The sequence below is a fragment of the Hypomesus transpacificus genome, unplaced genomic scaffold (assembly GCF_021917145.1).
Source record: "Hypomesus transpacificus isolate Combined female unplaced genomic scaffold, fHypTra1 scaffold_180, whole genome shotgun sequence".
NCBI classification, from domain to species: Eukaryota; Metazoa; Chordata; class Actinopteri; order Osmeriformes; family Osmeridae; genus Hypomesus; species Hypomesus transpacificus.
Window position 1 is genome coordinate 200,365 of NW_025813731.1, and position 26,744 is coordinate 227,108.

Consider the following 26,744-nt stretch of genomic DNA (forward strand, 5'->3'; position numbering starts at 1 on the left):
GCTAGACACCTAAACTCATCTCCCATATTATAAATATGCATGAGCCAAATGCCATGCGTGTGCTTACGCGATGACGCAATGCAACAGCTGTGGGTCCCGATTGCTGCAGCCGCGTGTCAGTATGACGAAGATTGGCTCTCAGGTAAACTGTCACTCAAAATCTAATTTTTCCAATCCCTATCAATCAAACTCAGGGCCGTGTCCTACAAGGCCCAGGGCAAGAGTCGGACACCAAAGAATAACTGGATGTTGTTAATTAGTGAATCAACAGCAAAGCACGGAACAATTATTTTAAAGGAGGCACAACTATGTCGGTGTTTCAGGGGAAGAATAGGATTCTGGAAAAGTAAGGGCTAGATTGACAATGCATTATAATCTTTAATTGCATGCATGCGAAAGATACAACAAATGTATTAACTTAAGGGCTAGCTAGCTAATACTAGTAGTGCAGTAGTAGCCAGCTATCATGGCAATCTAAGATATAATTTAACAGCACTGAAATAGCCTAATTAGCTAGGTAGCTAAACCTTAGATTTTCTTCAGATTACTTATCGACCGTGTTGTGTTTTAGTTGACGATAAAACGAACGAATAAGGTCAAAGAAGGAAGAAATTAGCTAGTATTGGGTAGCTCTAACAAATAGCCGCATTATCGTTCCACAAACCTCAACAGCAGCATCGACATTAGGCCGATGTACCGCCAGAACGGTCGTGGGTGTGTGCCTTAAGATAGCAGAGACGACATTTGGCTAATTCGTCTTTCTATCTTAGTTCGCTAGCTAACGTTCAACTTTGCTTCGTTCACATGTAACCAGGTTCTAATCAGCCTCCATAAATTACTTGCAAAAATATCTCAAGGTCTGGGATCACTACTTAAATACCTGTCCTGTAGTAATGTCCTGGTTTGAGAGAAATATAAAATATATTTAATAACAAATTTGTCTTTGGCTGTAGATAAATGATTTCACACAGAGAATGAAAACACAAACATATGGTAACTCTTCAAGAGAACATTTTATTATTTAAATGTTGTTCAACAATGCATGTCACATTTTACATATCAAAACACAAAGAAATAACATATATTCTGGCCAGAAAACTACCTTAAGTTTTGCTGCAGCAATAGTCAATTTGATTTTAGTTGTGCACAATCCAGTACCTGTTTTGAGCTCAGTCTATAAAAAAATAATAAACAGGTAACCGACGATCCTCCGAATCCACAGAAAGAAAAGATCTTACTGGTGACACAATGAAATGGAAATCCGAACTCGGGCCTTAAGTTCAGAATCCAGTCCGCTGTCCACCACACTCTCCTCACAGCGCTGGCCGACTAGAACACACCGCTCCTCCGTCGCACCCACAGTCTCTCTCTCTCACAGTCCACCACCAGTGTTGCCAGATTAGATTGACAGTTTTCCGCCCAATAACAATTTAAAACCCGCCCACTTCTATAAAAAACCGCCAAAATCCTTACTTTTCCAGAAAGCCGTGTAAAACCATGACATGTTCAATAGAAAATACGCCACAAACATTCAAAGCTTTAATCTGCAAAAACGGAGATTAAATTTACAGATCACTAAGAGCAGAATGAGAAAAAACATTACACCTGAAGTTTTTAGCTCAACACAATAAAGTAATGACATTCTGCCATGACATGTAACGCTAGATTAAGCCACAATTAAACTCCAAAATCCAACCTATTTAAAATGTATATAGCTCTCTATTTTTTTTTTCAACAAGCACAGAAACACTACTAGGCCTCCTGTATTTGTTCCGATTGTTCTCTCCCCTTCGCGATTGTTCCTCTCTATCCCTTATACACAAACACAAAAATGAATTGCTAGAATTTACAGTATTGTTGATATCGCAGTATCCATGGATTCCAAAGCCCCACTCCAAATGATTGTCCCTACAGTCACTGAACAAGCCAATTAGCTTACTGGCTAATAGATGGAAGAATCAAATCTCCCCAACATTTGCCGGGGAGGTTTGAAAGTAGCGGATGTAACACATGCCAATCAAATAGTTTGTTTGAATGTTTTCAGTCTTTAAAAAAAGCGCCCAATTGTAACGAAACCCGCCCAAATTTGATCAACCCGCCCAAGGCTATTTTGCCCCGCCCAGCATTATCAAAAGCAGCCCAATTGGGCGGGAACCCGCCCAATGTGGCAACACTGTCCACCACACAGGCAAACTATAGAGGGTAGTGATGTGTCGTTCGTGAACGATTCGTTCATTTTGAACGAATCCTTATAAGGACTCGGGAGTAACGAGTCCTCTCAACGAGTGATTCGTTCATTTCCCGACTCGGTCTTTCTACGAGTCTTTGGATCATTTTTCACGTGACCTGCATAGGCTCTGTAGCTAGAGGAAACGAACGATTCGTTCCTTTCCCGACTCGGTCTTTCTACGAGTCTTTGAATCATTTTTCACAAGACCTGTATTGGCTGTAGCAAGAGGAAACGAACGATTTGTTCCTTTCCGACTCGGTCTTTCTACAAGTCTTTGGATCATTTTTCACGTGACCTGCATAGGCTCTGTAGCTAGAGGAAACGAATGATTAGTTCCTTCCCCGACTCGGTCTTTCTACGAGTCTTTGGATCCTTTTTTCACGTGACCCGCATTGTATTTTTTAGTAGAGGAAACAGTTTCCTTATTCCCTTTCGCGTGGCCACTGTTTTAGTAAGACGTGAATGAATGATATTCGCTCAAGTCATCATACTGACTGGTTTTGTTATTTTCACTTTACATTTACACGTACAGTTTAGTGCAGTGTAATTGTTTGACGTGATAATTAAATGCTAGTGTGATAATACATGACCAAATCATACAAACTCATGATACATTATTTTAATGCAGGAATTTATTTTGAAATAGTATTTGCTGGTGCACATGTCATGCACTAACCTACAGTGGACGTATAGGGGCTATACGTCCTTTGCAGTGGACGTATAGCCCCCCCCCCCCCCCCCCCCCCCCCTGAAATGAACAAATGACTCGAAAAAAGATTCGTTCATTTTACTGAACGAGATTCAAAGAACCGAATCAGTAAAAAGAACCGAACTTCCCATCACTAATAGAGGGTTTACACCAACGTCACGTTCTGGGTGGTAACCCGGATGCGCGGCCATATTGGAGGCACTCGGTGTAAACAACTGAACGGAGTACAACCAAATAACGTATATTCTACACTCTTTGGTACAACTGTAGCCATGTTTAAACGACCGAAATGGTCATCAAAACGCGTCCAAGATCCAAAGGCATATAGGGAAGGACTTGGACCACAAGAAAAGGGTCGATATTTTGATAAATTAGGATTTATTGGCGGTGCAGATCCCTATCAGTTAGCTCCCTCTACTTGGATCCGTGACGACCCGGTGATTCTGCCTTCAGTTAGATATCCCGATATTGTTAACTACCTGGTTTTCTTGCCGAATCCATACACATGCAGTAGTTTGATATGAATTATATTATGTCAATGTCAGCTTTACAGTAAAATAAGCGCACAGTAAGAACAATAAAATCAGTAATTGTTTTTACTATTTAAAATATTATCATTACAATAGAAAATTTGTTTTGAGCCACTGAAATAAACATTTCACAATACCTGACAAGAAATGTGCCAAACAAATCCGTATGTTGTCCAGATTTTTCCCTCGTAGATCTTGGTTGAGCTTTGCCAACCACAAGCGCCTCCTTTCCTCTGACAATCTCTGGCATTCCTTTCTCTGGTTTTTAAAAACTTTTGGAAGTCGATAATATACCAAATGTTTTTCACGATCTGTCTTATTTGTATAACCTGAAACACGGTAATAATTCACCATTTTCCTTGACGACGTTCGGGATATACTTCAGTGCCAATGCTTTGTTGTGATGCGGAGTGCCTCCAAGATGGCCACTTCCGGTCTGATGACGCGTCGGTGAAAACCCTCTATAGCAACAGATGGTTTTGTGACACCACAAAATCAAAAGAAAATACAAAATCAAACACTTCAGGATATTTAGTCTTTAGTTTTCTCTGAGAGCTAAATGCTCGCCGCTTCTCTCTCTGCAGCACGTTCAGAAAAGGAACTTAAAAGGATCTTAATTACGTTAAGATCAAACTTACGGCAACAGACACAGGCACATTATGAGCTAAAAAATCAAAACCCAGCACAACAGATGAAATTTATAAGTGACCACATTAGTCTAACGAGTAATATGCATAACATTGATAACAATTTAGCAATTACATTGCCATTGAAAACAAGGCCACATTTCCTCCAGAACTAGCTAGCGTGTCTCACTCATTTCAACTGCAGCCTACGCTAACATAGTGGTTTCAAATTTGTACAAAAACTGTTACAACTCAACATAGTATATAAGCTTACCTATAGCAACGGATGGTTTTGTGACACCACAAAATCAAAAAAAAATACAAAATCAAACACTTCAGGATATTTAGTCTTTAGTTTTCTCTGAGAGCTAAATGCTCGCCGCTTCTCTCTCTGCAGCACGTTCAGAAAAGAAAGACACCTGTCTTGCGCAGCTGCCACTACTGCAAAGTGTTTGACACTGTTGAAAAGTGTTGCAAAAGTAAAATAACTCAATTAAGGTAAAGTCACATAACTTGAGCTCTCTGTGTCTGATAAATGACAAAAAAATAAATAATTGAAAACTCATACTTTGTGTTTAACTATTGTTTAAGTTCTGAACACAAACCTCAGATTTTGGGTGGGTTACACACAGAAAATCACAAAGAACTGAAGTACCCCAAAAACATAACGTCACAAGCACAATGTAAACGTAAAGAAATACCTCCTCGCAAGGCTCCATAGCCTACATATCGTGTTGGTACATAAAACAAATTTGCATTAAAACATTTTTTATCGAAATGATAACTCTCTATCTGTTATATGACAGAACAGTATGACAGACTTATCGTGTGTATGGCTATAGCAGGGGTTTTCAAAGTGTCACAGTGAGCCTCCCTTCAGAGAAAATCAAGTCACCGGGGCCTCCTCCATTTTAATAAAATACATTATATTAATTTCATTAATAATAACAAGAACACTGTGTTAAAAATTAATAGTTGCAACCATAAAGGGATTGAAAAGTTTATTTTTAACACAAGTCCTAATACAATCTCTCATTTTAATAAAAATCAATAATATGGCTGATGGTTAATTAGTATTTAGGTTAATACTACAAGATATGATGCTTCAGTTGCCTTGCAGTTTGTAGTGCTGAATCTTTCGACTACCTTCTTCTGTGTCTTTAGTTCCTTTAGCTTTGTACTAAAAAACTCTAGCGGCTTAAACACCAAACTTTGGTGCTTGGTCTCCAGATGCCCGCGGAGTTTGTATGGAGTCAAATTAGGGTCAATAATAATTTGCAGTAGCAGAAAACAATTAGCAGGAGCAGAAAACGATTTGCAGGAGCAGAAATTGTTTTGCATCCGTAAAAAAAGTGTTGTAGGCTATTATGCGAATTCTTTTTGACAAACATTTTTTTACGGATGCAAATCTTTTTCTGCTCCTGCAAATCGTTTTCTGTTACTGCTAATCGTTTTCTGCTCCTGCTAATCGTTTCCTGCTAATCGTTTTCTGCTCCTGCTAATTGTTTTCTGCTCTTGCTAATCTTGTTCTACTCCTGCTTATCGTTTTCTGCTCCTGCTAATCGTTTTCTGCTCCTGCTAATCTTGTTCTGCTCCTGCTAATCTTTTCTGCTCCTGCTAATCTTGTTCTGCTCCTGCAAATTGTTTTCTGCTCCTGCTAATCGTTTTCTGCTCCTGCTAATCTCTTGCCGTGTCAAAATAGGGTCAAAAAGGTGTCCTATCAGCACGTTGCTTGTTGAGTAGCCACTCAGAATGCTGATCACCGACCGCAGCAGATATGGACACACAAAGGTTGACTAAACGCTTTGAGATCTTCCTTACACTAACAACGTTTGTAAGAATGTCAAAAATCATTCTCAATGTTACCCACAGTCAAACAGGCAGCCTAATTTAATAATCTAAATTTGCTTTCAAGAATGTACTGAGTTTAAACTTTAATTGTACACACAAACCAAAAACTGTAACCAAACAAAAAAGTAAAACTGTACATTTCATGTTGGAAAGTTAATGTATTGATGGCTAACGCGCTAACAGGGTACCTAGAGGTCTCACCAAAGAAGCGTAATGAAATTCATACTGTAAAAACAAATGCTAGAACACCAACAGGTAAAGATGCCTTTTTATTTCGATGTGATACTGTGTTGTGATATAGGCCTATTATATTACTGTACCTGTTCAGGATGGGCAGGAGGCAAAGCTGTGGTACGGTATGGTGTGTTAATTGGTGGTACGGTTGTAGCAGGCATAGTAGCCGAACCGCAGCTTTGGAGCTGCTTAGTGGCTTGTGTGTAGCCTGGCTGCCAGCCGAACTTGGCCCCGTCCACAAAAAGATTTGGTCGAGAAGTTGGGTCTGGAGGGGCTCGTATTGGGGACGAACTATGTCCGAACAAGGAGCTTGTCGGACCAATGAAATTGTCAGGGCGGGCTTTATACGATGATGGACAGATGATCAACAGTAACGTAATCAACAACGTCACGAAAGAGCGCTTGGGTTGAATTTGTTTTCAACAAACAACATATTATGTTGCTGTGGTTGTAGGTCTATCCAATTGAGCGAAGAGGCATTTGTTTTACGAGTTCGGTTGAAACACGCTCCATAGTCACAGCCCAACGGAGAGTTATCAGACTCATATTCTGACTAGAATTATGAGTATGACAACGTCAGGCTAGCTTGTGTGAGCACTATATGTGAATTGTTGCCACACTAACTTAAGTAGACCTAATGATTGATGTACATCTATTTAAATCTTTACCTTTAAACAAGACATCAGAAAATAAAGTGCATTGTTTTCGTACGCCGACTCCTTCCTCATTCTCACGCTCTGAGAGTGTGTGTTTGTGTGAGTAATACGTTTCTCCTCTTACATACTGGTTATGCATGGCTATTGCAAGCAATTTCACATAATGCTAACCTTAGTCTATCAAGTAAGAGTTGCCCACTAAATGTACGGCCTAGACTGCAATGTTTAAAATGAGACTAGTGATTAATATAGCACCATCTTAAGAGGATAAGTATTGTGTAGTATATAGTATCAAATATAGTTTATAGTATATATATAGTATATACAGTGATGGGCAGTAGCTTCGCTACTTGTAGCGACGCCACTAGCTTAAATTCATATGTCAGTAGCTTGGCTGTAACGTTGCTATTTACAAAACTAAGTAACTTTTCAGTAGCTGAGCTCTTTTATTGATCAAGTAGCGCAGTAGCGTCCTCGAAAGCTAATTTCTCCTGGACACATCTCAGAGCTGCCAACTCTCACGGTTTCGCCGTGTGACACACGCATTTCACCCATTTCTCACGTTCTCACGCCACACCTTGTATATCTCACACTGAAAAGGCAACGCCAAACAAGTAGCCAAGCTAACGTTGTAAACATTAACGGACGACGCGCAGGTTAACCGAGTGAAGCACAATTCACGCGCAAACAGCCGTGCATGGCCGCGGGAACTAGGGGTGCTGAGGGTGCTGCAGCCCCCCCTGACATCACAAGAATTTAAAATGATATGACTTAAAAATCCACCACCGTGGCACAGCTCCGCCCCAGCTAACACATGACGTTGCGGCAACGTTGCCAGTAAGTGCTCAGTTGGTAACCTGCGACGTTACCTTCTGGCAACATCGTGGCAACGTCGTAGCAACGTTATAAAGGGAATGTTGCCAGTTGGTCCCATGGGCAATGTTGCCACGACGTCGTACCTTGGTCGGCTGGTTACGTTATTTTTAGACCTGTGGGCAACGTTGCCACGACGTTGTACCTTGGTCGGCTGGTTACGTTATTTTTAGACCCGTGGGCAACGTTGCCGCGATGTCGTACCTTGGTCGGCTAGTAACGTCATTTTTAGGTCCGTGGGCAACGTTGCCGCGACGTCGTACCTTGGTCGGCTGGTAACGTCATCTTTTGGTCCGTGGGCAACGTTGCCGCGACGTTGTACCTTGGTCTGCTGGTTACGTTATTTTTTGGTCCCATGGACAACGTTGCCGCGACGTTGTACCTTGGTCTGCTGGTTACGTTATTTTTTGGTCCCATGGACAACGTTGCCGCGACGTCGGACCTTGGTCGGCTGGTTACGTTATTTTTTGGTCCCATGGACAACGTTGCCGCGACGTTGTACCTTGGTCGGCTGGTTACGTTAATTTTGGTCCTGTGGACAACCAGGGTTTTTCCTGCATAGAGAAAATGTTGGCGCACACCAAAGCCGTTTTTCTAAGCGCCAATGAGAAATCCCGAGCGCCAAAGGCAAAAAAAGTCTGCGATAAAAAAAAAAAAGCTGTGTTCATCACGCATGCAATGCATGTCAGCGCATATGTTCTCAATAGTATGTTTCAAGTAGGCTACAGCCGAACCCTCGTTCTGTTTTGATCAATAGTAGGCCTAGTTGAAAAGCATGTCTTCTTGTCTGATCAATACGCAACTGTGAGATGCGCGAATGGACAGAGTGGCCACTACCGCTGCGAGGGCCAGCCCGACGCGCACGAATACACCTGTACAAATGCAAATGAAATTTTCACTCAAAATGCTGAAAAAAGTTTTATTTACGATTTCCAACGCAGTCTCCATTGGTATTCTTAACCTGGAAGGATAATATATAGTGCAGTGTTTCCTCCGTGGCTAAATTTATGCCGCCACGGTATCAGAAATCAGGCTGTACAAAATGTTAGGCCGTCTATCAGCAGTGATTGTTAGAGTGCATGTCGGAGAATTGCATGGACACGTGCTTTACACCGCAGTTGAGATAGCGTGTGTGAGTCCTTGAGAACTGTAAGTCGTATAACTTATGTTGTTAGTTCATTTAAGCCTGTTATTGTATAAGTCTATAGTTCTTGCAAATTTAAATCAAGTTAACTGGTGATTTTCGTTGTTTGTATTCTTCCCCTGCTAGCTAAATTGCACGTCTGTTGATTCGATAGCGATTGCTGCTCTTTCTCAGGTTTGTACTTTAGGTGCATTATTATGCTGAAGTAGTTTTAATTAATAAAAAGTGAGTTTATTTTTAGTATTTCCTACAAAATCCTTACCCTAACAAAATCAAATGAAGCAAGCAGTGTACATGCTTCAGAGTGGCCTACCTTAATCATAGGCTAGGCTACTGACCATTTACAATAAGTTGTTATGTCAATTATTAATTGGCAGCATTTATGCCATTTAGAACATACTTTATGAGTGTAAGTTGTCTTTAAGCAACCTAACTATTGCTTTAGGGGAAATAGGACGAAAATATGTGCGATATTACATTAGCTATTAGATTATTACATTAACGGGGGGGGGGGGGGGTAGGGGGAGATGCAAAACACCTGGGAATAAATACATTGATTAGAAAAAAATAAGACAAAAAATAATATATATATATATATATATGTTTTTTTTGGAGCACCGAAGACCCATTTTGACCCAGGAAAAACCCTGACAACGTTGTACCTTGATCGGCTGGTTACCTTATTTTTAGACCCGTGGACAACGTTGCCGCGACGTCGTCCCTTGGTCACGTTATTTTTGTCGCAGGACAACGGATCTTGAGTGCAATATAGTGGTTTATATATATATAAATGTAGACACTGCATGTAATTCATGTGCTGCTCAGCCCCAGCATGTCATTGGTCATCAATGTTCTCATATGCAGACACATAGCGTAAATTAAAAAAAAGACAGAATGTGGAATATAATTTAGTCTTTCATTCTTTACTATAAACATGTACAAAAGCAATCAATGTGTGATGAGTAACATGATTAAGCAAACATTATTTGTATAGCACACCAAAGCTGTATGACACACAATGCAAATTTGTGCTCCAATAGTTTTGTAATACAAAATTGTTAAATGTGACCAAAAGGTAAGCGACTCTTAAGAGTTTCATTTTCAGATAAGTCATCACAGAATATTACAATTCTTCCTTAGCAAACCTGCCCCTCAGTCTGCCCCTGAGCAACAACTTTGCGCATGCCCATTTCAACGCATAGCTGAAACTGGGCTTCCTAAACAGTTTTACCTAGCAACCTAAGATAATACTCATACCAGTGCTACTACTTGCTAGTGTTACTTGTTAGCCTACTAATTGTACATTTTGAAGCCATACTGTAGTGTTTATCATATAGTTTTTGCCCATCGGAAAATAGTTGGTTGGAATGTTCAGAATCACACATGTGCGACACGACGCTGTGGGGCCCTGCTTTCGAACGATCACATATGTGCGATGCTACTCCAATATACTAATACTATGTACGTAAACTACATTCCACTTTCATTTCTGTACAGGTGATCCGACCACCATCACAAGCACTGTGTCCCTTGGAAATTATGGTAAAGTAATGAATGACCGTTTATAACAGTGACAATAATGGTATGAGCCATGGTAACCCTAAAGGCTATGCTTTGAAGCAAAAGTATGACTTAAAACATTTGCATCACCAGATGCCATACCTCTAGGTGTCAACTCTGGTCTGGTGGAGGAGAACCCATAGGGGGCCCCGGAAAACAGCTGGCAGCCAGGCAAGTGCAAATATAAGACACAAAAATACTAAAACCATTGCCATTGTAAGGCATACCTAATTGTAAGGTATACTTAAGTTGTTCTGATCGTGGGGGGAAACATATTTGTCCAAACAACAAATGTTGTCTTACTAATGCTTTGTATACCCCATTCAGCTGTACCATCTTGGGCAAAGACCAATCAAGGTAACATTTGTTATGTACATCAATGTTACAGCTAATCTAGAATAACCACAGTGTATGCCAATCATGCAAACTCTTGTAAACTTGTTTTACTTGTCTTTAATTACAGACACATTACAGGTTATGCTCTGGAAGATGGAGACATTGGAAGAACTCTCTATTATGACGTTTTTAAGCAAAACTGGACGTTCTAAGGACGCGTTCTAATCACACCTGTGTGATCGTACGCTCCTGGGCCCAGCCAGAACTGATCACACAGGTGTGATCGTACGCGTCAAAGGGTTAAAGGCTGTCCTCCTCGACCTTTTTGGTCTTTTAAAATCTAACTGTTTGTATTATCCGTGTGGTCCTTTTGCCATGTAAAATGCTATCCTTTTCCGGGTTTCTGCAACCACGTTGCGCGCGCATCCCGAATGTTTACAAACAAATAATTGGTCTATTGCAACCAACAAGTGATAGCATTATGGTGTAAGTGTCTACATGTTAACTGGCATATTTGTTTTTAATATCTCGCTAGAAGTCGCTAGTTATAGAGCTAAGAAAAGGATGTGGACCTTAAAATTCCAGTGCCAGATTTCTCAGTGGCGTTCTTAGCAACTTCAGGCTAACTTACCATTCGATTCAATGCGTTTGCTACTGGCGTTCCACGGTATTTGACAGTTGGTTAGCCTTGGCCAAAAATTACGGGTTCTATTGTCCTCCCATGATAGAAGGCAATCAAATGACGCAACTCTTTCTCTTTACGACCTGCATGCAGCTAAATGGTACAAATTGGTTTCCAAAGCCTGAACGCGAAAAAGTTAAACATCTTGACTAGCACTTCTTCAGAAAGGTCAGCTAGCCAAAACTCTCAAATCTCTCTTTTGCGTGTGTGCAGTCTTTTGTTTACTAAGGTAGTCATAGCAACCCCAGGCATGGAAAGTCCATCTTCGCACTCTGATACCGATCAACCAATGGGGTTAAGGTGACACCGTGACATACATTGATTGACAGCTTACCTCATTAGCTTAAGGACAAGGAAATACAGAAATAAATAAACACAGAAATAAATAAATACATACAGAAATAAATGAGGAAAGAAATGAATACAAAAATAAATACATAAATGGCAATGTAAATAAATGAACACGTAATTAATACTTTTTTTAATACACGTTCAACATTATCCTACGTGTATATTATGAGACTATAAGTGTATATTATGAGATTATAAGACTCAATTTACTGTATATTTTGAGAAAGTTTACCTTTATTATCTATATGTAAACGCTCAGACAATGTAGTTTGGCTAATGTTAGCTAACAGCTAACCAAAAATAACTCACGCTTTGACTCACGCCACCTAGTAAACCATAATATTATCGTATTCCTTGACTTGGCTATCACTTAGAACATATGTTACTATTGTATAACCAACCATAGATGGAAAATAATAGATATACATTCACAAATATGCATCTAAAACATCCGACATTCGTCTGTCTTTCGTCTCGTATTTACTTGCGGCCATCTTGGATGTTATTGTGTTCCGGCAACAAAGATGAACTTTGATGATGTACCACTTGACCCCGTACACCTCACTATTTTCTCGTGAGAAGAGTAGGTTATCTCGTTGACCCTTTGACACCCACAATGCATTGAGTACTGATCAAAACAAAAAACATGGCAGCCCACATGATCGGTTATAGCCAAGTTAGCTTGTCGACAGCTACAAACGATCCTATACCATATTCGATCACTGTGGATTCACTTATATGAATATTTCAAATTCGGAACAGTAATGACAGTAATAACTTATACCCTTAATTCGCAACAACCTATAAACAACCCACAGAAACACGTTTCTTAATTTTTACCACAGCATCCTTGAATTCGTTTCAGGTACATGTCCAGGAAAGGGTATAACCACGTCACTCTCACGTTACATATCAAGGAATATCATATCACAACTCAAACATGTACAGCATGTTTGAGTTGTGTGATGTGCTGGCTATATATAGGACCTTTACACAGGATCCACTATGGACATCCAGGATCATGATGGGCTTGGGATATCTGGGTCTGTTGTCTTGGCAAGTCAACTGGCATTTATTATCATCATACCCTTACATTACACAATGAAACGAAACAACATTCTTCCAGAACTACAACTAAATAGATTTAGGTAAATAAAATTGGTCCAACAAGACGAGATTCAATTTGTGACAAATTCCCCAAGACACAAAGAGGTGGGGATACTTCAAGTTCAAGTCTTTTATTGTCAGGTGTACAGAACACCACAAGGTCAGACTGGGCACTGAAATTCTTAGGACAAGACAACGCAAGGCAACCTGGCATAAGATAACATATAAGTACACAGAACATAGATTACATGTATGATAAGCAAAAATATAGGGAACATCCTAAATATACAATATGTGAATGTAAACATAACATACTTACACCATTTGTGAACATCAGTTATTGAGGTAGCATCCATATGCTAAAACATTGAGTGGGTCTGTGGGGTGCATGGGTTTGTCAACAATGCGTGTGGCTTTGCGGATGCAGCGTTAGGTATGTTTGTGAGGGAGGGAAGAGAGACCCCAACTATATTCTTGGCTGTCCTGACTATCCTCTGCAGAGTTGCGGTTTGAAGCGGTGCAGTTCCCAAACCAGGCCGTGATGCAGCTCCTCGGGATGCTCTCTATAGTCCCTCTATGTAATGTGGTGAAGATGTGGGATGGCAACGGTTTAGTTGATGTTCAGCAGAGATGGGTCGCTTTGTGCTGACCTTACTTGCTCTGCACACCTGAGAGAAGGCAATTTAGTACTATACATGGACAATTTGTACAGCAGTGCAACCCTCTTTCAACATTTTCTGTCTCTTGGAACGGGGCCTGTGCGGGCCAACATTCACATTCACCTGTAAAATTAGAAAGGGAGATGTTCAATAGATAGAAAATGGTCAACAGCAGGCAGTCAAGTGGTATGACAAGAGGTGTGTTCATAACCCTATGAAACATTACAGTCATACATTACTGTCTTGTCATTTCAATAGGTTGTTGTATTGAATAAGCATAAAGTCTGGTTTATTCTATGTCGTCCATCAGGTAGCTCTAACCTAGATTTTCTTAACGAATTACATTTGCCTAATTTTTGCAATACTTGAACTGTGGCCTGAGGAATAATAAATGTTCCATCAACAAGGAAATGAATGGCAGTAGATGGTAGCAAGAGAAAACAAAACATAGCCATCAATTTAGAATGTTTAGGATGTCTGCATTATTGTGTTTGCTCTAATTGGACTATAGCAAGTTACTACGAGCTAGCTAGCAAAAACATCAGATTGTGGAAATCAACAACAGGTCATGCTTTCATCTCAATATCATGCCACAGGTATGTGTATAACTTGCATAAATAATCTACTCACCAGAAAGGTTTTCCTAGAAAAGTACTTCCAACCATAAAGGTTTGGAAGTATCCAAGCAGCATGAGCTTGCTTGATCGCCTTTGGTCGAGGGGTCTGGAAGTCATTTTCCAGCCTCGCCTGTATGGCTCAATTGACATTGTTGATAATTTACAAGGCTATGTTACATTGTTTGTGTGGTCAGTTTAAAACGAAATAATGCAGGTGCATCCAGACAGACTAACTTGCTAGGATTGTAATGCATCGTTTTATTTTCCTTACTTATTTTGTGAACACGGGATGTGCTGCCAACTCAGTAGGTTTACGAGATGGAAGCCAGCTAGAGAAAACAAAACGATACATAACAATCAAGTTAGACTGACTGGATATATCTGAATTATTGTGTGTTCGTTATAATCCGACCACACAAACAACGTAACATATTCTAGTAAATTAGCGACCGCTAACTTGTTGATTTGACTCTTTGATACGCTACGAGCTAGCTAGTTTGGCAGAAATATCACCTCGTGAAATACATCTTCTATCTCAGTATCGTGCAATATATATGGGTGGTATAATTTGAGTCATACAAATACTTCAGTCACCAGAATCATAGCCAAAATATTTACTTTGAAGGTTTCCGCCAGTTCCCTGAAGCGGAAGAAATACGTAACGAGAAGGCGGGATAAACAAAACAACCAATGAATGGAGTAGTCGTCACTAGTGGGTGCCAACTAGGTCAATGGAAAATGCAAACCTAGAAATGCGGAAATTGTACAACAATTCGATTTTAATATGTCATAATCAATTTCTGGAATGTTGAGATTGATCCAAACTCACGCGCAAAAAGAACTCACGCTGGGGGGACAGTCAAGAAATTTAGAACTTACGTTTGAAAGGGTTTTAAGAGAGAAAGCCATTACCCATTGATCTGTCGCATCAGAATTTTGATTAGGGTCACGAAAGTCTGAAATTTGAGTGAGAATGTCGCCCGGTACAGACCGCATAGTCGAGCGGCAGCCATGTTTTCATGTAATGTCACAAAGTTCATAATTTTACAGTTTTACAGTCAATTTTACATCTATAAAGTCAAGCAGGGCACCTTTCAAGAGATATGCGAATTCTGCTTTTAGCCAGCTGGTCCGATTATTTTTTTGATTTGTTTAAACTAGCAATCTGAGTGAGAATGCGTCCCCGTTACACTGTTTTGACATTAAGTCAGACTCGTTCACTGGCAGTGTGCACAATGTTGTATTTCACGCCATTATACACCAGAAACGTCAGGGAGGACTGCCTAATGTAGATACGAGCCTGATGAAGATAGCCAGTATCTCGGATTTCTTTAACCGAGCCTGTTTCATTCGTCATTTGCCTGAGAAAGCGACCTCTGTTAGCCAGGCTAGTTTTGCCCCATCACTTGGTCAGGCTATTTAAGGGTATCAGGGTCAAGTGACTTTAGTGCATAGAAAAGTAAAACGTAAATATATTTGTCCAAAGGCCAAGAGTCTCAAAAAGTTAATATCAAGCCCTGCAATCCAGTGGCCAGAGACATATGATGACCTGATCGACACTCCAAGTGTAATAGATCGGGAAGAAGTTTGTCTTTTGCAACTGACATGCGCAGTTGAGCCTGCTTGACAGTTGTGTGACGTAGGGTGATAATTGGTCTATAAACATTCAGAAAGTGTATGAAAATACTGTTTATAGTTTTTGTTGGTTTGGCTACCTTTCATAGAAGGCTGGCACCACCGGGAGACATTTTAAACGAAAGAATAGGTTGTTTTCTTCAAAATAAGGTATATTTAGTCAATTTTAAAACATATACATTTTGAGAAAAAAACAGTTGAAGACATGTTGATGAAAATCCCATAGGAATGCATAGAAATATGAACGTTCTATTGAGAAAAAGGTAGTTTTTTTCATTGTAACTTACCCCCGCATGTCGGCACCAATGGGGCTATTAGCAAAACTAGTTGCAAATGCATAGCACGATCAGGGTTGCCAGGTCTGCATGACAAAACCAGCCCCATGACCAATCAAAACCAGCCCAAATGCCAATAAAACCTGCCCAATATCAGAACTCAAAATATGCCCCTGCCAAACCATATACACTGCTTTTAAAGTCCAACAGCATTGTTATCATTGCCAAATGTATTGTAATATCTACAAAGTAACACCAATTGTTTAGTATGCCAGCATTAAAGCAGTTTTCAGGAGGTTTTCTCACTGAGAGCATTAGGCACATGTGTACACGCATAGTGCGTGTGTGTATGTGGGCGTGTCCCATGTCGATGTGTGTACATGCTGATCTTAGGGCTGCCGCGATTCGTCGACGTCGTCGCTGAAAATGCGTCGACATTAATATTTTAAATCGACGCATCTTTTTTAATTTTTTTATTATAAAAACACACAAAAAAGACACAATTCATTATAACAAATGTTGTTCTTCAATATCACAACGTAATTGGTGCTTGCATGACGTCAGTCGTTGTTGGCTCAAGTCATTGGTCGGCTCCAGTCAACGCTCAAATATCATGGCAGCTGCAGCACAGTCCGACTGGATTCCGAAACCCAAGTCCCCAAATACCCGAGGCTTCAAAAGTATGGGAATACTCCGACTTAACGCTATCACCAAACAATAAGGTGGTTTTTACACTGTGCAAAGTTGCAATGGCATACCACAGCAGCACTTGCGCTATGCACGAGCACCTGAAAAGAAAACATACAGGCGCTAAACTGGATGATTGACTGCCAGAAAAGGCAAAACCACCGTTGTCTGGTGTTGTTTATTAGGGAGAGCCTTTTTATATATGTTGTCATTGTAGCTGCTAAATACACGCATTATTAAAGCTATAAACTCGTCTGCCTGCTACCTTAGAGTTTCCATTGAATAAATAGGTTAGAATCTGGGTTTATTCTACGTTGGTTGATAGGATGGCTCTCTAGGTTAGCTCTTGCTATTTAGCTAACTTGTTAACTGTAACCATGACGCGTTGCTAGGACAATGGAGGCGTATGAAGTGATTTAAAGACGTTAGCCCTACTCCGGCTCTAGTGTGTGGTAAATGTAGACTACCGGGCTCCAGACTAACTTTTTTTACTAAGAGCACAGTAGCCCCTGACTGAAAATTTTAGGAGCGCAAGCAGAAAACTAAGGGGCACACCTTATATTGACCTGCAATGCATATATTAATGTAACTAGAGAGGGTACAATTCAGTGGCAATTTTAGACCCTTTTTAGGAGTGCTCAAGCACCCCTACATTTATTCTCAGCACCCCTAAAAATAATAATTATGAAATATATTGTTTATTAGCATTTGATGCTGGTAGTTCATGAAGAACGGGACATCCTTAGTTTTTAAATTAGGGATTTATATTAGCAAGGGGGTTTACGTTTAGCACTTTTGCAAGGCACTGTATTCATGTCACATTCTCATTGGGGGCTGAGCACCCCTAAAGGTCTGATCGTAGAATCGCCCATGGGACAATTTCTGGGGAAATCGTGGGGTGTGCCTGTGTCGGTTACAGATGGGTCTATTTTTTTACTGTCATTTTTATAACTGATATAAAGCGACGCATCATATAAGCTTGAGTTTAAATACATTATTTAATGTGACATTACGTACTGTACATGGACAGACATCCCAACTTGCAGAGACTCATTTCCGGGAGAAAATCATTCCGCACGCATGATGTACTCCCTCAACCAGCCAATAGGGTCCAATTGCAGTGCTCCCTCCCATAGAGTTAATATAACTAGAGTAAGCTACTTTTGTCTTCCAAGATGGCGTCCCCATTCATTTCTATGAAAAGTGCTCAGTGGCGCAGTGAGGCAAGCGAGATCGTGAGACTGGACGCGGCCATCTTTCCACTTCCGTGTCTTCCTGTCTAGCTTTAAACAGTGGCTCTTTTTTTCCCTAGCTCCGAGAGCTCATGTAAATCGGCTATCGGCCAATGTGAACTTTTGTGCTCGTGCCCTGTTAGTATCCGCCAGCACCATTGCAGGCAACTTTCATTGACTAAGCAAATAAATGGGTTGCTAGTTTACCCATTTCGGATTGGTTTCAAACTTAGCAAAAATCGGGAAAAATGATTCTATGAAAAAGCTAGTAGTATGAGCCAGGTTCGAGAATCAAGAGAGATAGATTCGCAATGCTAGATCAGGAGATAGTTTGGTAAATGTTGAATGGAGTTAATAGAATAAAAACCACCGGAAGAGTCGGAAACCTAACCTTACATGCAATACCACCTACATCCACCGGGGCCGTTGCTTTAGGGCGAGGGGTGGGGGCTTGCTCCCTCCTCAGGCCCCTCTAAACCGGAACTCTCTCCTCAGGCCCCTGAAGCCGAAACTCTCTCCTCAGGCCCCTTTTTTCATGTGTATCCGAGGTATTAGCGCCACCGCTGGTCGGAGGATACTGTAGGCTATTTATATTAATAAAGGGTTTTCACGGACGTCACATTCTGGGTATTAACCCGGATGCGCGGCCATCTTGGAGGCACTCGATGTAAACAACTCAACGGAGTACAACGAAATTAATGTAAATTCTTCACTCTTTGGTACAACTGTAGCCATGTCTAAACGACCGAAAAGGTCACCAAAACATGTCCAAGATAATAACATGTAGGCTTATCTTGAAAACCCTTTATTAATAAAGGGTTTTCACGGACGTCACATTCTGGGTATTAACCCGGATGCGCGGCCATCTTGGAGGCACTCGATGTAAACAACTCAACGGAGTACAACGAAATTAATGTAAATTCTACACTCTTTGGTACAACTGTAGCCATGTCTAAACGACCGAAAAGGTCACCAAAACATGTCCAAGATAATAACATGTAGGCTTATCTTATCTTATGAAACTAACTCAGATAGTGTACAGTGTACATAGCAAACTGGGGGTGTTTGAAATGAAAAGAAAAACACGATTGAGTGTCACTTGGCTACTAGTACACCTTGAGTATTGCAATGATATCATACAGTTATGGTTAGGTTGATTTAAGACGCTATTGCATTACTTACTTTGGCCTTCACAACAAAACGGTCGTTGAGGACTTGGTACTGCATCCCCCTCACCCATCCACACACCATCTGATTGTAGGCCTCCAAACCTTTGTAAGCTTTAAGGTCTTCGGTATATGGGCTTGGCGAGAAAACCATGTAGTTCACAATATCTGGATATCCAACTGAAGGCAGAATCACAGGGTCATCACAGATCCAAGAAGAGGGAGCTAGTTAACTGGTAGGGATCTGCACTGCCAATAAATCCAATTTTCTCAACATATCGACGGTTTTCTTGCAGTCCAAGGCCTTCCCTGTATGCCTTTGGATCTTGGACACGTTTTGGTGACCTTTTCGGTCTTTTAGACATGGCTACAGTTGTACCAAAGAGTGTAGAATTTACGTTATTTTCGTTGTACTCCGTTGAGTTGTTTACATCGAGTGCCTCCAAGATGGCCGCGCATCCTGGTTACTGCCCAGAATGTGACGTCCGTGAAAACCCTCTATAGGCTAACTTACATTGAACTTCGGTTTTAGCATAAATCAATAGTGTTTAACATAGCCGAAATTTGCATTGCGGCTAGCGTTACGTATTGCTAACATTACGAACATGATCACTGTTCTGCCCCTGGCAAGCATAGAAAATAGGTTTGGCAGTTTAGCGCCATCTAGTGGTCATTATATAATATCACATTTTTTCCGTTGGTCATTTGCAGCAGCTACATCTGGCTCGTGTTATTGTTTATTGTTTCCAGGGCAACAAGAGCCGGCTCTGAAATAATTCATTTTTTAACGTTGATAATACAAACAACACTACTCTCTTAATCTGAAATCAATATCTATCCTTGTATTTATGTTAAATGTTGCTTCATCAATTACCACCTCAATCAAGATGTGTAATAATAGTACTACACGTATATTCCACATTCCAATAACGTAGGATTAGGGCACAGTGTTCATGGGAAACTTAGGCTACTGCAGGGGGATAAATTAACAATAACCATGCCGAGAAAATGGCCTTATGTATCGTTCATGAAATGCCTCATGTATCACCGGCCAAACTGGTTAGGGAGTTTTTATTTTGAAAATGAAATTTAGCCCGCATTTGGCGGGTCGGCGGGTGTTAATTTAGAACCATGCACGTAACGCTAGCCGCAATGCTAATTTCCGCTATGTTAAACACTATTGACTTATGCTAAAACCGAAGTTCAATGTAAGTTAGTCTATTAATATAAATAGCCTACAGTATCCTCCGACCAGCGGTGGCGCAAATACCTCGGATACACATGAAAAAAGGAGAGAGTTCCGGTTTAGAGGGGCCTGAGGAGGGAGCACTGCATTTGGACCCTTCTCCAACCAGCTCGTACACCCCCCCCCCCCCCCCCCCCCCCCCCCGGGACGCAATCAGGACGCGCGATATGCACTTGTTTCGACTATAAATGGCCATTGCACAGTCTCGCGCTCGCCTCGCTCTAAATACAAAATCCGCAAAATCCGGGAGAAATGTGGGAGACTCCCGGAACTTCCGGGAGACTTGGTATGTCTGCATGCAAGTTTTAGCTAAATGACTTAAATGTATGATGCACTTTTCGATCAGTCCTCCGACACTACAACACAATACTTGCTGAGTATAACAGCGCAACAGCTCAAACACAGGCAGGGATAGAGTTGCAACGCTAGTGCTAAATAAGTATTTAGCTGCTTGGCTCCATGACGCCGGGTAAGAAGGGCTCGTGAAACTGCTCATCAAAAGAACGAAAGCGAACCCATTTGTCTGGCAGATTAAGACGTTCGTAGGAACCTAGTGAAAAATAGCCTAAACTTTCCAAGACTTTTAGCTAGGTTTATAGGTACCTAGCGAAAAATAGCCTCAACTTTCCTAGACTTTTAGCTACGGTACTAATGCAGAAGGAACACTGATATCGTTGTCATACTAGAACGTCTTATCTGTGTCGTTGCTAACATGTGCTGACATTGTGCACACTCAATAAATTCAAAATTTGTCGGTCGCACATGCGCGAGTGTTTGTAAAAAATGCTTGCAATGTCTCAAAAACAGGTCGCAGTCTGGAGGCCTGCGACCTGGTTCTTAGATAATTGGCGACTATTGCTATCGAATCATTACAGTACCGAACTGGCATAAGCACCAGCCCAGAACCAGCACCTTGGAAATTTTGTTTTAAAAGGGGTGGTTGTTCGTGTATATTGGGATATGTTATGTACCTTATCTAAATATTTTTATTAACGTTGGAGTTGATAGTTTAAACCTACAGTTTTGCACTTTAATTTGTAAGCCTTTGTTTGTTTGTCAATGACATATACAGTTTTTTGTTTTCAAAATAAAATGAACTGAAATGGTAAAAAAAAATATATATTATTATATTATTATAATGTTATTTCTTTAAGGAAAATTAATCGTTTAGATCAGGGTTTCCCAAAGTGTGGTGCCTCTAGGGGGTGCGCGAGAGTAAAAATGTAATGGTGGTCTACTGGTGTAATAATTGAAGTGGGATTTTTCACAATACAAAAACATGAATTACAAAAATTCCCGTTGTAAGACTAAATTAAAAACTTACAATTTAATAAATAAATGCACTTCAGCTTCTGCCGCCAAACTGTCTTTTACGTACACTCTAGTGTTATGTCTCCATGACAACTAGCCGAGCTTGTGCACCTAACGTAAGCTAGCAGCTAATTTCATTCAGTAATGAATGAAATTCATTAACATTAATACAGTAACATTAATGCAATTTTGCTAAACTGCTTAAATCGGGGAAACTGTCAGAAGCTATCTGAACCCATCAGTAATAAAAGAGGAGACGGACAGAGAGAGAGTGAAGAATCGGAGGCGAGAGAAACGGAGAGATGTGTTGTGGAGAGACCGGGAGAAGAGATCGAGCGGGAGTCAGAGAAAAATTAGACAGACCGAAAAGGAGAAGGGGATAGCAAAGACAAATCGGGAGCACATAGTCCAATCGCGGAGTCAAGGTGAAAAAAGAGGAAACGAGAATGAGCATCAGACTGGGAAAAAAAAAGAAGATATACAATGAAAATTATCTGGGTCTGGGCTTCACTTGGATTGGCAATGCAGATTGCCCAAAGCCACAGTGCGTTGTGTGCAGCGACGTTCTGGCTAACAGCTGTCTGAAGCCCTCTTATTTACGTCGCCACCTGAACACCAAGCATGCCAGTGAAAGTCAAAAGCCCCTTACATTTTTTTAATCAAAATTGGAGGAGTTACAAAACAGCCAAAAACAGATGCAGTCTCATTCATGTGTTGGGTCAACAAAAAACGCACTACGGGCTTCATATCAGGTCAGTTACATCGTAGCAAAAAAGGGGCTACCTGACACAATCGTTGAAGACGTGTGCTTGCCAGCTGCCAAAAAGATGGTGGAATCTATGATTGGAGAAAGAGAAGCAAATAAATTGGACATGATCCCGGTGTCAAACAACACTGTCGCGCCGCATTGATGCTTTGTCGGGAGATGTCTTGGCTACATTAGTCGGTCGCGTGCAGACGAGTGAGTTTTACTCTCCAAGTAGACGAGTCTACAGATGTGGCCAATCTTCTGGTATAGAGGAGTCAGGTGGCTGAGCGGTGAGGGAGTCGGGCTGGTAATCAGAAGGTTACCGGATCAATTCCCCGCCGTGCCAAATGACGTTGTGTCCTTGGGCAAGGCACTTCACCCTACTTGCCTCGGGGAATGTCCCTGTACTCACTGTAAGTCGCTCTGGATAAGAGCGCCTGCTAAATGACTAAATGTAAATGTATACGTCTGTTACCTTTTTGAAGGCACGGTGATGGAAGATTTTTTGTTTTGTCGGCCCCTTGCTACCCGATCAACAGGCCAAGAAATATTTAATTTAATTGACTATTTTATAAGCACCAATGGGATTGACTGGACACGCTGGGTGGGAATCTGCACTGACGGGGCAAAATCCATGACGGGGAAGCACACCGGGCTTATAGCGCACATAAGGCAAGTCTGTCCAACCATTCTCTGGTTGCATTGTAGTGTCCACAGAGAGGCCCTTGCAGCCAAAAACATGCCGGCAGATCTGCTTGCAGTCCTAAATGATGCTGTGAAACTGGTCAACTTTATTAAAGCACGCCCGCTTAATTCAAGACTGTTCACGCTGTTGTGCAACGAGATGGGCAGCGAACACAAAGCACTGCTGCTGCATACGGAAGTGCGTTGGTTGTCCCGCGGCAGGGTACTGACAAGGCTGTTTGAACTGCGGCACGAACTGCAGCAGTTTTTTGAGGACAACCAGTTTCATTTGGCCTCCAATCTACATGACGAGGACTTCCTTCAAAAGCTCGCCTATCTGGCCGACATCTTTTCAGTTCTGAATGAACTTAATTTAAGTCTACATTGAGTCAGTGTCACTGTGTTTAACACAAGACAAAATAGAAGCGATGATCAAGAAGCTACGGTTCTGGACAAGCTGTGTGAGTGGGAATACGCTCCTGTGTTTCCCTACGCTTCACGCGTTCTTGGAGGCAAACAACGTGATCATGGGGGAACCTGTTAAAAGCCTTATAATTGAACACCTCAAACAACTTGCCGAGCAGCTACGGAAATACTTCCCCCCCATGGACACATCTCAGACGTGGATTCGCAACCCATTTGAAGTTTCCCTCCCTGTCCCACATCTGTAATTTCAGGAGCAGGAGCAGCTGATTGAGCTGTCATCCGATGGAGCACTGCAGGTGCAGTTTAAAAGAAAGCCACTTGTGGATTTTTGGACCAAGGCAATGCCAGCATACCCAGTCCTGGCAAAGCAAGCCTTGAGGGTTTTGATGCCCTTCGCCACAACTTATCTGTGCGAGACTGGTTTCTCTGCTCTGACAGCAGTGAAGACAAAATATCGACAAAGACTGGATGCTGTTGAGAAAGATCTGCGGCTTAAACTATCTTCAATCGCGCCAAACATCGCAGAGCTTTGTGCAGAGATGCAAGCCCATCCGTCGCATTAATATATGTAAGTATGTGGCCAAATGTTATTGTTATCATTGCTACTAGGTTACTGGGAATACTCACATCTTTCACTCTCTCCCCCTCCCTCTCTTGTTGCAGGCTGAGCCACCTGATGTGAACATGTGAAAATCCTCAAATGGACACCTCCTTCGGATGAATGTTACCGCTGTTATTCATTGTAAATTACATGTGTTGCAATCTGCCTCTGAGCCTGTGCGTGTGTCCTCGCCATCCGTATTGCTCTTTAAAAGTTTTTTTTTTTTTACCTTGTGTAACTGAAATGTATTGTAACTTTGTTGCAATGTTTCAGTGCTTTTTCACACCTGTAGTTCCTTTGATAAAATGTTGCAGTTGCCCCTTTGTTCGGTTTGTGTTTACACTGCAACATTTAACCGCTGATTAAATATTTTAAACAAACTCTCTTTTTTACGTGTGTGTGTTTGTGGGGGGGGGGGGGGGAGTACGTGAACCCGGTCGGGATGTAGAAGGGGGTGCATGGCCTAAAAAGTTTGGGAACCGCTGGTTTAGATTAATCGACTAATCGATAAAATAGTCTACAGATTAATCAATAGAAAAATAGTCGTTAGTGGCAGCCCTAGCTGATCTGGAGTCAGTTTGGTAGGATTTGGGTACAAATAAATTATTTCATTTAAGATATGGATTTTTATATAAATATATTTATGTAATTTGCAAGCAAAATACGTCTACCCAAACCAGCGGACAAAAATTAAACCCGCGGCAACACTTCAAAAGTAGCCCAATTCCGCGGGAAAACCGCGAACCTGGCAACACTGAGCACGATACACAAATGCACAGCAAGATTCACGAATGCACAGCACGATCCACAAATGCGTACCACGATCTACAAATCAGAATCTGAATTATTTTTAATGGCCAAGTATATTTACATATACAGGAAATGATCTTGGTGATTGGTGCATAGGTCATAAAACACATAACATACTAACAAAATAGCAAAAACAAGAATAAAAGACATGATTAGCAAGATAGAATATTAAATAATACAAAATAATTTGGGCATATGCAGGGCTAAGATGCAGTGAATTTGAAATGGCAAACCCAGAGTCAGTGTGATGTAGGAGGCATGTTTGTAAGCATCACTGCCGTGGGGAAAAAACTATTCAGGTGGCGCAAGGTTTTGGTCTTTATAGCCTGGAACCGTCTGCCAGATGGGAGTCTCTGAAATAGGTGGTGACCGGGATGGGAAGGTAGATGGTAATTGATGAGGTGAGGATTGACTCAATGATGGCTGTGTAGAACTCGACCATCACTTTCTGCGGCATGTTGAATTTTTTTAGCTGCCGAAGGAAAAACATCCTTTGCTGGGCCTTCTTGATTGTTGAGGTGATGTACTCCACCCAACTTAGGTCCTGTGCCATAATTGTTCCCAGGAATCTGAAAGACTCCACAGTGTTAACTGGTGAGTCACACATGATGAGGGGGATGGTTGAGGCTGGGCTCCTCCTGAAGTCTGCTACCATCTCTACTGTTTTACAGGCGTTCAGCTCCACAGTGTATGCCAATCATGCTTCACGCAGCTTTAACTCTTGTAAACTTGTTTTACTTGTCTTTAATGACAGACACATTACAGGTTATGCTCCGGAAGATGGAGATATTGGAGGAGAACCAGCGAGAGGTTCTTCTATTCAGGCGACTACAGGGCAGACACTGAAGAGGTGCCAGTGATGGACCTACAGGCAGCCTAAACACAGACTGAACTCCAAGACCTTGAGGAGCGCCTTAAGGTGCTGGAGTTCCGAAAGAGAGTGGTAGGTGTTTTGATATGCCATGAACTTTGGCTTATACGCAGCGTTCAACGCTCAAATTGGTGCACAATAAGTTCATGACTTCTAATTGCAGATGCTGTGATAAAGTGGAAGACGGGACTGGGAGAGAAGGCTGTGGAGCTCATCATAGCGGAGACACTCAAACACGCCCCAGCAGCCCATTCAAAACAAGCCAGGTGAATGAATCATGAATGCAGCTTCCATATCCAACCTTTCATATGTGACAAAAAACTAGAATCCCATAATCTTATTTTTGATGATAAATATTATTATAAATGTGATTTTTTAATGACTTGTATAGCCCCTTTCGCACGTGCGAAAATGTTGATAGGACACTAACTTATTTTGTGCTTCATTGTCAGGGCCAACAGACAGGACTGTATCGGGGACTGGCAGAAGATTTTAATACACTGTTTGGCACTTTGTTTGAAATAAAATGACTGAATGTTACATGAAAATGTTGCCTTGTTTATGATTAGCTTGAGCTAGGCTACACACCACACAAACATAGTCCTCCTGAAGTTGGCTATATGTAGCCTATTATACAAGAACAAGTAGCATTTTGGGCAAATGAGGTCTGCATGTAAACCGCCCCAATATAAGCAGTAGAATTTAGAAATATAAGTCACTTCATCGACGTTGCAGTTACGAACTGGCAACATCACAAAATTACGTTGCTAGGAGGTCGCGGTTACGGACTGGCAACGTCACAAAACAACGTTGTTAGGAGGTCGCGGTTACAGACTGGCAACATCGGAAAATAACGTTGCCACAACATCGCGGTTATGGACTGGCAA

General features: G+C 41.3%; 1 long non-coding RNA gene across 1 annotated transcript; it reads left to right on the forward strand.

The window, feature by feature from the left end:
- The first annotated feature begins 10,740 nt into the window (after positions 1 to 10,740).
- LOC124489148 lies at positions 10,741 to 26,401 on the forward strand. Its single transcript, XR_006958762.1, has 4 exons — positions 10,741 to 10,770; positions 25,741 to 25,929; positions 26,021 to 26,123; positions 26,310 to 26,401. It is a non-coding gene; the product is annotated as an uncharacterized LOC124489148 (long non-coding RNA).
- The last annotated feature ends 343 nt before the right edge of the window (positions 26,402 to 26,744 follow it).